The 12,571-nt window shown below is 41.1% G+C and overlaps 1 protein-coding gene across 8 annotated transcripts in view; it reads right to left on the bottom strand.

Moving 5' to 3' along the window:
* ZNF438 (zinc finger protein 438) overlaps positions 1–12,571 on the bottom strand; it is a 401,908-nt gene that overhangs the window by 169,628 nt on the left and 219,709 nt on the right. For 6 of the 8 annotated variants that reach the window (XM_072825520.1, XM_072825516.1, XM_072825515.1 and 3 more), the window contains exon 1: positions 148–274. The exons of 1 other annotated variant lie outside the window; for it this stretch is intronic. The gene's annotated coding sequence lies outside the window, so the exon portion shown is untranslated. Of the gene's footprint in view, positions 1–147; positions 275–1,185; positions 1,208–12,571 lie in introns of those variants that run through there. One more of the 8 variants, XM_072825513.1, reaches the window with a different exon arrangement.

Raw genomic sequence — 12,571 nt, 5'->3', positions numbered from 1 at the left:
CGGGGCGGGCACCTGTCCCTTCGCCGCGTTCGGCGGCGCCCCGATCGCCCAGGGATCACACGCCGGCGGCCACCACCGACGCGGCGAAGGCGGGCAGCAGGGCGAGCCCGCAGGCCCAGGGAGCTGCAGGAATCCTCAGAAACTTACAGTTTTCCTACAGCGTGCGCGTCACGGCGAGGTGACGTCACGGGACCCGGCGTTCGGGGAGGTCAGGCCGCTGGGCGCCGGGCCGCACCGCCCCCGCGGCTCCGCCCCGTGCGCCGCGGCGGGAGACACGCCCCTTTCCTCGGCGACCCCGCCCCCGCCCCACCCCCGCCCCGCCGCGAGGCGCAGGGCGCAGGCGCACACGGCCTGCCTGGCCGCCTCCCAAGGCGGGGACTGCTTGAGAGCTCGGCCCGGAGCGTGCGGCTGGGGCAGGGGGCACCAATGGGAGGGGACGTAGACGCACACACCCTTCCACTCCCCCAGCGGGAGCACAGCGAACGAGCTGCCGCCCGGGGCTGGAGTCGGACGCCAGGGTTGTGAGGTAGACTTTCCGCAGACATTGCCTCCCTTCCCTCACGTGTTCATTAAAAGTTTTCCACGTGTGGGGAAGCAGCCATCCGCGCCTCGCCAGGTGCCTGCGAGCCCTCGGGCGGGTGGAGCCGGCGCTCCGCGGCCCCGCCCCCGGCCCCGCCCCCGGCCCGGCCCGGCCCCGCCCCCTCCCCCGGCGCCAGACGCGGCCGCTGGAGCCCGCCCTTCCGGCTCCCGCTCGCGGCCCCCGCTGGCCCCGCCCCGCCCCGCCCCGCCCCGCCCCGCCCCGTGGGGGCTCCAGGGTCTCCTTCCTGCCGGGTTTCCCGTTGGGGCCGCGTGAAGCCGCTCACGGGCCCCGCGCACGTCTACGAAAGTGTGCCCGGAGGCGGCCTGTGTAAACAGTGCGCGCACTAGTCAGCCCGTGTGAACTTGCCCGCGCCTCCCGCGCCCCGGCGTCTGCTCTTCCTTAAGCTCGGCAAAACCGGGAGTTCTGGTTAAAGGATGGCTCAGCGGAAGGGAAAATGAAGCTCGAAAAACTAACCGTATTAACAGGCTATCTCTGGCTTCTCGGTGCCTACGTTACTCTTAGAAGCAGGGGGAGAAAATAAGCGTTATGGTAAAGAGTGGCTCACACAAATCAGTCCTGGGGGAAGAATAATAGGAAAAACAGACCTGGGAGATAGACCCTCAGGAGGGAATATCGAAGATGCGTTTGGAACCACGACAAATGGCTAGATGGGCCGTGGGATGTTGCCCAGCAGCTCCAGCGTAAACAAAACCTGAAACAATGGACTTACACTCTCGTTGAAAATACTGCAGTATTTTCATAGGAAAAAAAAAATGATTACAGGAGAATATTAGTCTTGAACTCCTGACATCTAATCTGGCTACACATAAATATGTGATTCAGGAAAAATCTAAAGTTCTGAAAAGTTTCCGATTTGGATACTGTTCGCACATTTATGTTAATAGAATTTTGTACAAGATCTTAATCATCAAATGATGTAAGGAATGTAAATGTAAAGTCTGAAAATGATCATTTTAACAGTGAAGTATTTTTTCTGTGGAGCGGAGTTCTAGAAAAGTTAGCGCTTTTTAAAAGGGCTACTTATCTTTAAAATGATACTGATATTTTTCTTTGTGAAACAACTTTTTAGGAAAGTTTAAATTTTACATTTCGCTGTTAACATATGTATAAAATGTTTTATGTATATCATGCCAAACATTGGAATTCTCTTTGAGATTCTAGGTATATCTATGGGACTGTTTTTACAAGCAAGTGTCATCTCTCGTTTTTTGGAGTGGAAATCATTAAGAAGTATACATCAAATTATTGAATGTTTGTAACATCGAATAGTTACGCTTCTACAAGACGGTTTGACAGGATGCATTCTTTTTTTCCCATCTCATTATTCAGTTTTCTTTTCTTGGTACCCCAAGATTTAAAACAAGAACAAAAACTTAGTAGAGATGTAGGAAAGAAGTAATGTGGCCAAGAAAAGACTGACAAGTGGAAAGGGTACCCAAACAAAGAGGAACTACAGGGAATGTCAAGGAAAAATTTGTGGGCATATACACATTTACACGTTCAGATTCAGTCAAGTTCCTATGCCAAACTGGAATCTAATCTAAATAAGTAACCAGGAGCTAGGGTCAAACATGTGTTGACATTAGAGAGAGGAACTCTAAGAACTTCTTGCTTTAAGAAAATAAAACCCCAGACATTCGATGGTTAGCACAGAAGCACTAAGGGCCTCCACTCTGGCCATTGGGGTTTTGGTTTCCACTGGTGGTTCTTTCACTTTGTTATCTGCTGCCACTAGCAAGCTAGCCCCCTGAGCACTCTGCGCCCTAACTCTTCCTTCCTTTGGTCCTACACTGCAAACTGAGAAAAAAACTGAACTCTACTACTAGGGACAAATAAATGGTGGAAATACAATGGTTACTATCTATTGAGTCTTTATATGTACTCATCCCTGCATTATCTCATTTAATCCTTGCACCTGGATGAGATAAACACTGCCATTATCTCTATCAGACACACAAGGCAAGCAGGGTACCTGGTGCTAAGTCAAGTATCTCATGTCACACAGTGTCTAAGTAGCAAAGTTAAGGTTTGAATCCATGCTCCAGATTCCACAGCCATAATCACCGATCTGTATGAAGTTTCATATGACAATGTAAGAAAGACAGACTCAGGAAGTCCAAGATACGTAAATTCTAGCTCCAAAAGACTGATTCCATGGGTATCTTTTTCACTATTCCCCACCCTGTCTTTGCATGGATGCTTCTATTTAATTGTTTAAGGTGCTCGTCATAACCCACTGAGTTGATTTTGTAACTATTAATAGATGGCCACCCTGAGAAACACTAATCAAAATCCAAAATATGAAAGATCAGATTGTATAACATGTGATAAGGATGATTTTTCCCAAAGCATAAATCTGGGGAAACTTGTTTTAGTAATAATGTGTGTGCTTTCTGAGTTGCTATGCTAATGTATTTCTTACTATGAGTCTCAATTAAAAAAAAAATGTGAAAAACACTATTACAACCCCTTGCTTGACTTCTTAGCATATTTCTTCTTTCAGAATCAAGACCAAGGAAAACCAAATCCTACTCTGTAAACCCCTTGCATTTCCCTCCCACTCCTTGCATTTGTCTCAGCTCCAGGATCTGGTCCGAGAGGTCTCTTTCCAGGCAATAAAGACAATAATCAGATCATTCTTACATCCGGAAATGCTCTTGTCTCCAGCACAAGCCCAAAAGTGTACTAATAACAATATAATAAGCATCCATAAGCTGAGAGTTACACAGAATAAAGCATAGGTCATTCTGAGAAGGGAACAGAGGTAAGGAGCTTGGTGGAAGGAAGACTTGAGACAAAGATTGAAGAGCTATGGAGGGATATGTGAATAATAACCACACAATCTTTCACGGATTTCCTGGCACAGAGTTTGCAAAGTATTTCATATGTCATTTTATCAGCTCTCTCGCCCCAACCCTTTATTTTATTATTTTTTAAAGATTTTATTTATTCATGATAGACACACACACAGAGGCAGAGACATAGGCAGAGGGAGAAGTAGGTTCTCCTCAGGGAGCGTGATGCGGGACTCAATCCCAGGACCTCTGAGTCAGGACCTGAGCCAAAGGCAGACACTTAACCACTGAGCTACCCAGGTGCCCCTCCCCCCTTTATTTAGCTAATTCTTCCCGTCCTTTTAGTCTCTTCTTAGCAGGAACTCCCTCTGAGAACTTTTTCCTACACTGCCTTAGCTCTTGGCCTTGAAAATTATTTTGATTTCCTTCTCTGCTAGACTGTAAGCTCTGTGAGAGTAAGGACAATGTTGGTCTTGTTCAACCTCAAATCCTCTACTGGTAGCCGAATACCCTAAGTAGGTACTCAGGAACTATGTGTGGAGGGAGGAATGAATGGATAGATGAACTCAAATTTAAAGACTGGCTAGGCCTATTACTCAGGATGCTAGTTGTTTCCTAAAAAGGGGGCACTGTGTTAATAGAAATAATACTGAGAAGAAAAATCCTTAAGGAGAAAAAGCCATTTTGTATGGTGACACAGTGAATCATAGCAAAACAGTGAACAGGGTCAGCTCTGTTATTAACTGAGTACTTTTGTGCAAGTCCAGTAACTTCTCTGAGCCTTTAGAAGGCTCAATATTATTTGTGGTGAATGTCCTAATAGAGTGTTACTCTGGGGGAACTCTGGGAAATCAGGGCAGGCCACCTGGAGCCTTATTTGCATGAAGTTCCCTGAAAGAAACTGACAGGACTGGGAGCTGGCAATTAATCCTCTTAAACAAAAGATGTTGGACAAAGGCTTCCCCCAACAACAAGAGGGTGGGATGGGGGAGTGAGGAGGGAAATGGAAGACAAGTAACTAGTGTCATTGCTCTCAGGAGCCAAGTTCATGATTAAGTACAAGGCCAGGTGCATGCTTTTGAGTATGAAGTTGAAAGAACCAAGCTGCCTTTGTGTGTGTGTGCGTGTGTGCATGTGCATGTGCGTGTGCGTGTGTGTGTGTGTGTGTGTGTGTTAGGATTAGAGGGCAGGGGAGGAAGATGCAGGAGAGAGAAGAGGGTGTCGAAAAGATTTACAATTCCTCAGGGAAGAAACCTCACTTACTATAGCACAACTGGCCGGCAGAATGTTCCAGAAACAGGCCTCTGGGTCTTTGTGTATTCTGTTCTTCCTCCCTGGAATCTATTTTTTCCCTTATCTCTTGGAAAAGGCCTACTCTTTCTTCAAATTCAGGTTCTATCATTAATCACCTCTGCTAATAATTGCCAACCTTTACTGAGCACCTGTTTAAATCTAAAGCTGAGCCTTCTCTGTGAAACCTTTAATCTTGACAACTATTAATTTCTTCTTAGACATACAGAAACTAATGGTGAATCTTACAGTTGATGGCATCTTCAATACTGTGTTGTGTTACGTTTGCTGGTGCTTCTTTCTCTCCCCCACTAAGCTGTGAATTCCTTGAATATAGAGAGGGATTTACTCAACTTTGTGTCCTTAGCCCCTAATGTAGTTTCTAGCACATAAACAACATTTGACAGACTTCTTGAAATCAGTTGAAGAAGGAATGTCATCTCCCTGACAGAGTGACAGGTAGGTGCAATCCAGGAGACAAAAGTCAGAGACTGTTGTCACCAAAACTTGTGGTTATCCCCAAGACCTCATTGACCTGAGACAACAAAGTCACAACTTCCTCCGAGTTTTGTCCTAGTTAAGGTCTCTCTGGCTCTAAAGGTATGCGACAGTCCTCCTGGGCAATTAATTCAGCATGCCTCTTCTCCACTTGACAAAATGTCATTTATCATTTACCCTTTATGTTGGGTTCACACAATTTTTAACCAATTAAAGCAGTTATACTAAGGCCAAATCGAAGTAGTATTTTAAAATCTGATTTTGCAAACTCAGATGTAATGGCATTTACACTTGACACTGGAGATGGTACTCAGCTCACAGAGGTGTTTGATTTGTGTTTTTACATTTTTTACTTGACTATAGAAGAAAACGCATTTTATTTTTATTTTTTAATAATAAATTTATTTTTTATTGGTGTTCAATTTGCCAACATACAGAATAACACCCAGTGCTCATCCCGTCAAGTGACCCCCTCAGTGCCCGTCACCCATTCACCCCCACCCCCCGCCCTCCTCCCCGGATTCCACCACCCCTAGTTCATTTCTCAGAGTTAGGAGTCTTCATGTTCTGTCTCCCTTTCTGATATTTCCTACCCATTTCTTCTCCCTTCCATTTTATTCCCTTTCACTATTATTTATATTCCCCAAATGAATGAGAACATATAATGTTTGTTCTTCTCCAATTGACTTATTTCACCCAGCATAATACCCTCCAGTTTCATCCATGTTGAAGCAAATGGTGGGTATTTGTCATGTCTAATGGCTGAGTAATATTCCATTGGATACATAAACCACATCTTCTTTATCCATTCATCTTTCCAGGGACACCGAGGCTCCTTCCACAGTTTGGCTATTGTGGACATTGCTGCTAGAAACATCGGGGTGCAGGTGTCCCGGCGTTTCATTGCATCTGTATCTTTGGGGTAAATCCCCAACAGTGCTATTGCTGGGTTGTAGGGCAGGTCTATTTTTAACTCTTTGAGGAACCTCCACACAGTTTTCCAGAGTCGCTGCACCAGTTCACATTCCCACCAACAGTGCAAGAGGGTTCCCTTTTCTCTGCATCCTCTCCAACATTTGTGGTTTCCTGCCTTGTTAATTTTCCCCATTCTCACTGGTGTGAGGTGGTATCTCATTGTGGTTTTGATTTGTATTTCTCTTTCACCATACACAAAGATAAACTCAAAATGGATGAAAGATCTAAATGTGAGACAAGATTCCATCAAAGTCCTACAGGAGAACACAGGCAACACCCTTTTTGAACTCGGCCACAGTAACTTCTTGCAAGATACATCCACAAAGGCAAAAGAAACAAAAGCAAAAATGAAGTATTGGGACTTCATCAAGATAAGAAGCTTTTGCACAGTGAAGGATACAGTCAACAAAACTCAAAGACAACCTACAGAATGGGAGAAGATATTTGCAAATGACGTATCAGATAAAGGGCTAGTTTCCAAGATCTATAAAGAACTTATGAAACTCAACAGCAAAGAAACAAACAATCCAATCATGAAATGGGCAAAAGACATGAAGAGAAATCTCACAGAGGAAGACATAGACATGGCCAACACGCACATGAGAAAATGCTCTGCATCACTTGGCATCAGGGAAATACAAATCAAAACCACAATGAGATACCACCTCATGCCAGTGAGAATGGGGCAAATTAACAAGGCAGATAACGCATTTTAAAAGCCAGCATTTGACTTCTTCCAAAAAGTCAAAAGCTCTGACAATTTTGGCTGCCCACTCACCCAGGGCATTCATCATTGGAATGAAACTGACTGGTTCAGAGGCGCAGATGTTCCCTATTTTCCCATAACCCCCAGCTGGGGACTATTTAACCTACCCACTTGGCCCCTGAGGCACTTGAGTTTATGACAGATCTTGAAAGTGAAGGGCTTGATCATTTAAGTCTCTAGTTTCAGAAGGATCAGAAAAGCTTTGCCCAGAAATTCAGTAATGCTGTAAGTGAAGTAATGATAGTCAATAGTCACATTTTCCTTTATAAATAGAGTTTTCACAATTTTTATATTTTTCTTCCAGAGAAGAAATGTTTTTGTGCATTAGGGATTTTTCAATACTGTATTACTTTTTAGTGTTTAAACAAAAGAGAAAAATCCTTAAGAGAAATTGAAGCACAAAATTGACGATTGGGTTCACAGTATGGTCTGGCATATGTGACTACTGTATTGATTAATTCACAGAATACACACCTACCCAGCATGCAACTTTCTTTACTGGCCTCACAGTTCTCTTGTTACACATGAAAGAAGGGAAGTGAGTATTTGTTGATTATCAGGTTTATGTTTTATCCTATACCACAAAGGGTAGTCACAGTCACTTTTACATTGTATTTTAAATTTTGAGGCTATATAGAATGTGAATAATTCATTAGTCTGTTATTTTGGTGAGATTCTCTTGTCTAGACTATAGTAGGTACGACTATTGACATTGGTTGCAAATGACAGGAAAACCCCAAAATAACAGGTTAAGAGGAATTGGTTTATTTCTTTCATGTGTAAAAATGTCTGAACATAGATGATGTTTGTCCATGTCAGGTGTCAGGGACTTGAGATCTTTCTAGATTGTTGCTCAGTCATGCATGACCTACATTTCCAAAGTCACCTCGTAGTTCAAGATGGCAGCCTAGCTCCAGTAATCATGCAGGAAGGAGAAGGTCCAGAATATTCTGCAGCTTGTAGTCCTCACATCCCACTTTTTCAAAGAAGCTTTTCTCAGCTAATTAAGAGACTGACCTATTGACTTCTCTTCTAAATTCACTTAAAACCTACCTGTACTAGAGTCTATTCATTTAAATACTTTAAAATGTATTTATGTTATGAATAGTCTCAACATCTCTGTCATCATCATTGTTCTTAAGTCTAGAACAATGATTCTCAACCCTGGCTACGCATTAAAGATGCCTAAGAAACTTTAAAATGAAAAGCAGTACTCAGATGCCATTGGTGGTCCAGGATCTGTACTTGGAGAAAAACCGCAAAGGCAAAAGAAGACAGACGGTTGGGGGCCAGGGATGGGGTCATTGAGAGGGGGTTTACCCTCATTGTAGTTTCTGTTAGGGGCTCATGTAGACACAGGACCCTAAGGAGTATGTGTGCCAGGGAAGCCACACATCAGCCTAGGATTCTATGTAGATATTCCTGAGTCCAAACATGATCCAGAGGCTTAAGGCTTCATATATGTGTGAATGGATGACACAAACCTTGGGCTAGGATGACCAGAGGTGATAGCCACCAGGCACTGAAGATCTGAGGCTCTTTCCCATTGTTTTTGGATTTGTGTACAACTCTAAGAGAAAGATAGGAGTCAGGAAGACAGAGATAGATAGATAGATGATAGATAGATAGATAGATAGATAGATAGATAGATAGATAGATAATAGCATTTTCTACCTCTCTAGTGTAGAAGCTAAGTCAGATTGGATTTAATTTAGAAAAATTAAAGAAATGTGATGGTTCTTGTGACTCAAGTCTCATGGAACAAAATTGTGGATGTGACAAAAGCTGATATATATGTGCAGGAAAATACCTTATATTTAAACAATACTTTATTGTCATATATAAGTTCTCATGCTCTAATTATTATCTGATTATAACTATAAAGCTACTGTTTAGCGTGAATACAAAGCAGAGAGGTGATATCAATAGAAATTTAGGATGACACCTGAAGAACCCCAGGTATGGATGGTGAAACTCAGAGAGATGTTTGTGTTTTCTGGCTCATACGACTTGAGAAAAAGGTCAAATATTTTCCTAACTCGATATTTTCCTTGTTATCAATATCTTCTGATTTATAGTAGCAAAACTAATTTTTTTCACTTTAAAATTTTCATTCCTGCCAAATCCATCTAGTTAAATGGATACTTACACTCCAAAAAGTACAGGAAAAAGACATGCATTTTATACTAAGGTGCTTTGAATTTTCCTTTCATATATTATTTCTAAAGCCTCCTTTTTAATTTGAAATATTATATTATTCTTGTCATGTAAAGTAGACCAGTTTTTTTATTATTATTACTTAAAATTTAGTTAACATACAGTGCAATACTGATCCCGGAGTAGAATTCAGTGATTCATCACTTACATACAACACCCAGTGTTCATCACAAGTGCTCTCCTTAATACCCATCACCCATCCAGCCAGTCCCCCACCCCTCCCTCCATCAACCCTGTTTGTTCTTTATGGGTCTCTTATGATTTCCCTTTCTCCTTTTTTCCTTTCCCCTTTTCCATATGTTCATTTGTTTTGTTTCTTAAATTATACATATGAATGAAATCATATGGTATTTGTCTTTCTCTGACTGACTTATTTTGCTTAGCATAATACTATCTAGCTCCATTCACATTGTTGCAAATGGCAAGATTTCTTTTTTGATGGCTGAGTAATATTCCATTGTATATGCGTATATACCACATCTTCTTTATCCATTCATCAGTTGATGAACATTTGGGCTCTCTCCATAGTTTGGCTATTGTAGATAATGTTGCTATAAACATTGGGGTGCATGTACCCCTCTGAATCACTATTTTTGTATTCTTTGGGTAAATGCCTAGTAGTGCAATTGCTAAATCATAGGGTAGTTGTATTTTTAACTTTTTAAGGAAACATCATACTGTTTTCCAGAGTGTCTGCACCAGTTTGCATTTTCACCAATAGTGCTAGAGGGTTCCCCTTTCTCTGTATCCTTCCCAACACCTGTTGTTTCTTGTGTTGTTAATTTTAGCCATTCTGACAGGTGTGAGATGGTATCTTACTATGGTTTTGACTTGTATTTCCCTGATGATGAGTGGTGTCGAACATCTTTATATGTGTCTGTTAGCCATCTGGATGTCTTCGGAAAAGTGTCTATTCATATCTTCTGCTCATTTCTTAACTGGATTGTTTGGTTTTAGGGCGGGTGTTGAGTTTGATAAGTTCTTTATAGGTTTTGGATACTAACCCTTTATTAGATATGTCATTTGCAAATATCTTTCCCATTCCATAGGCTGTCTTTTAGTTCTCTTGACTGTTTCCTTTGCTGTGCAGAAGCTTTATATCCTGATGAAGTCCCAATAATTCATTTTTGCTTTTGTTTCCCTTCCCTCCAGGAATGTTAGGCCAGTTTCTTAATATGGGCTTGGTGACCAATTTATTAAGATCAAAAGCACTAAGACTACAGTTATCTAATTCCTAGATTTCCTTTGGGACATTTATAAAAAGCATGCAGCCTGGTACACTATCAGTCCTCATTCAAGGAATGAATGCAGGGTATACAAAGGAAATTTTTCTGAGAAACAGGAATGAAATAAGCCTTAGTGGCTGTTTAAGAGCTGTTCGTTTATTTTTATGTTTCACTTTTTAGTAGGAGGGTAACATACATAGAATAAAATTCATAAATAATAAATGTACAATTCAATGAGTTTTAACCAATAAATATAGCCACATTTCTACTACACAATTATTATATATATAATGGAATATATATATAATGGAATATATATATATAATATATAAATATAATATATATATATAATGGAATATTCCCATCACCCAGAAAGTTCTCTTTTACTACTTTGTGGGCAATCTGCTCCTTTCCCCTGGCTCCTGGTACCAGTGATTCTTTTGTGTTTATATAAATAGATTCATATAGATAGAGTAAATAGTGTTTTGTGTATGGCACCTTCTGTCTAGTAAAAATGTCTGTGAGATCTACCCATGTTATTGTCTCAGTAGCTCAAACCTTTTTTTATTAGTGAGTAATACACAATATTATGGATATATTGCAGTCTATCCAATTTCCCATCGACACACATTTGAGTCGTTTCCAGTTTTTGTCCATTATAGATTAAACACATATAAACTTTGGAATACAACTCTTATGTTTTCTCTTGTCTTGGATAAATATCTAGTAATGGGGCTGGATTGCATGGTTAGCACATCCTTAACTTAATGAGAAACGCTTAAGTTGTTTTCAAAGAAAGCTTGGACCAACCTGAGGTCACAAAGATTTTCTCTTTTGATTTCTTCTAGAAGCTTTATAGTTTTAACTTTTATATCTAGGAATATGATTTATTTAGAATTAAATTGTTGTGTAGTGTGAGGCAAGAGTTGAGCTTCTTTATTTTCCCATATAGATAACCAGTTGTTCCAGAGTCATTTATGTAACAACTATCTTTCCCCAGCTGAATTTCCATAGTACCTTTGACATCATCTCTGACGTTATCTTTTTTTTTCTTTTCTCACAAAATCCAATCTGATCTTTTTCTAATTAATGTATCCTCCCTTGAGACCATCCTTCTCACTCTGGTCAGGTTTAGGATAAAAAAAATAAACCACCACCACCACCAACAACAACAACAAAAAAAAACAATAAAGCATCTAATACTAAAACTATCCGACTCTCATACTAAATTGTGAGCTTCTCTACCAGGAGCAGAATCCAGGAGCCCTATGCCATCGTGGATTATAGATTTTCAATATGTTTTTGGTGAAGAAGTGAATAATATATACCAAGATAAGCTGGGCACTGTAAAAAAGTATTAAACATTTGGAAATTTTTGCCATATTTGGCTCATGGTATCTTATACCTAGAATGTCATGTATCTTCTTTAACAGAAGATATATATATATATATTTTTTACCATATATATATTTTACCATGTTTTATTTATACACTTTTATTTTTATTATAAAAATAATAATTTTTTTGGTATTTTTTATTAGAGTTCGATTTGCCAACATATAGTATAACACCGAGTGCTCATCCCGTCAAGTGGCCCCCTCAGTGCCCGTCACCCAGTCACCCCAACCCCACCCACCTCCCCTTCCACAACCCCTTGTTCGTTTCCCAGAGTTAGGAGTCTCTCATGTGTTATCACCCTCTCTGATTTTTCCCACTCATTTCCTGTCCCTTCCCCTATAGTCCCTTTCACTATTTTTTATATTCCCCGTATGAGTGAAACCATATAATGTTTGTCCTTCTCCGACTGATTTACTTCACTCAGCGTAATACCCTCCAGTTCCATCCACGTCGAAGCAAATGGTGGGTATTTGTCGTTTCTAATGGCTGAGTAATATTCCATTATATATATATACCACATGAGAAATGCTCCGCATCACTGGACATCAGGGAAATACAAATCAAAACCACAATGAGATACCACGTCACACCAGTGAGAATGGGGAAAATGAACAAGACAGGAAACAAATGTTGGAGAGGATGTGGAGAAAGGGGAACCCTCTTACACTGTTGGTGGGAATGTGAACTGGTGCAGCCACTCTGGAAAACTGTGTGGAGGTTCCTCAAAGAGTTAAAAATAGACCTGCCCTACGACCCAGCAATTGCACTGCTGGGGATTTATCCTAAAGATACAGATGCAGTGAAA

Source organism: Canis lupus, chromosome 5 (genome assembly GCF_048164855.1).
Source record: "Canis lupus baileyi chromosome 5, mCanLup2.hap1, whole genome shotgun sequence".
NCBI classification, from domain to species: domain Eukaryota; kingdom Metazoa; phylum Chordata; class Mammalia; order Carnivora; family Canidae; genus Canis; species Canis lupus.
This window is presented reverse-complemented; position numbering and strand designations above follow the sequence as displayed.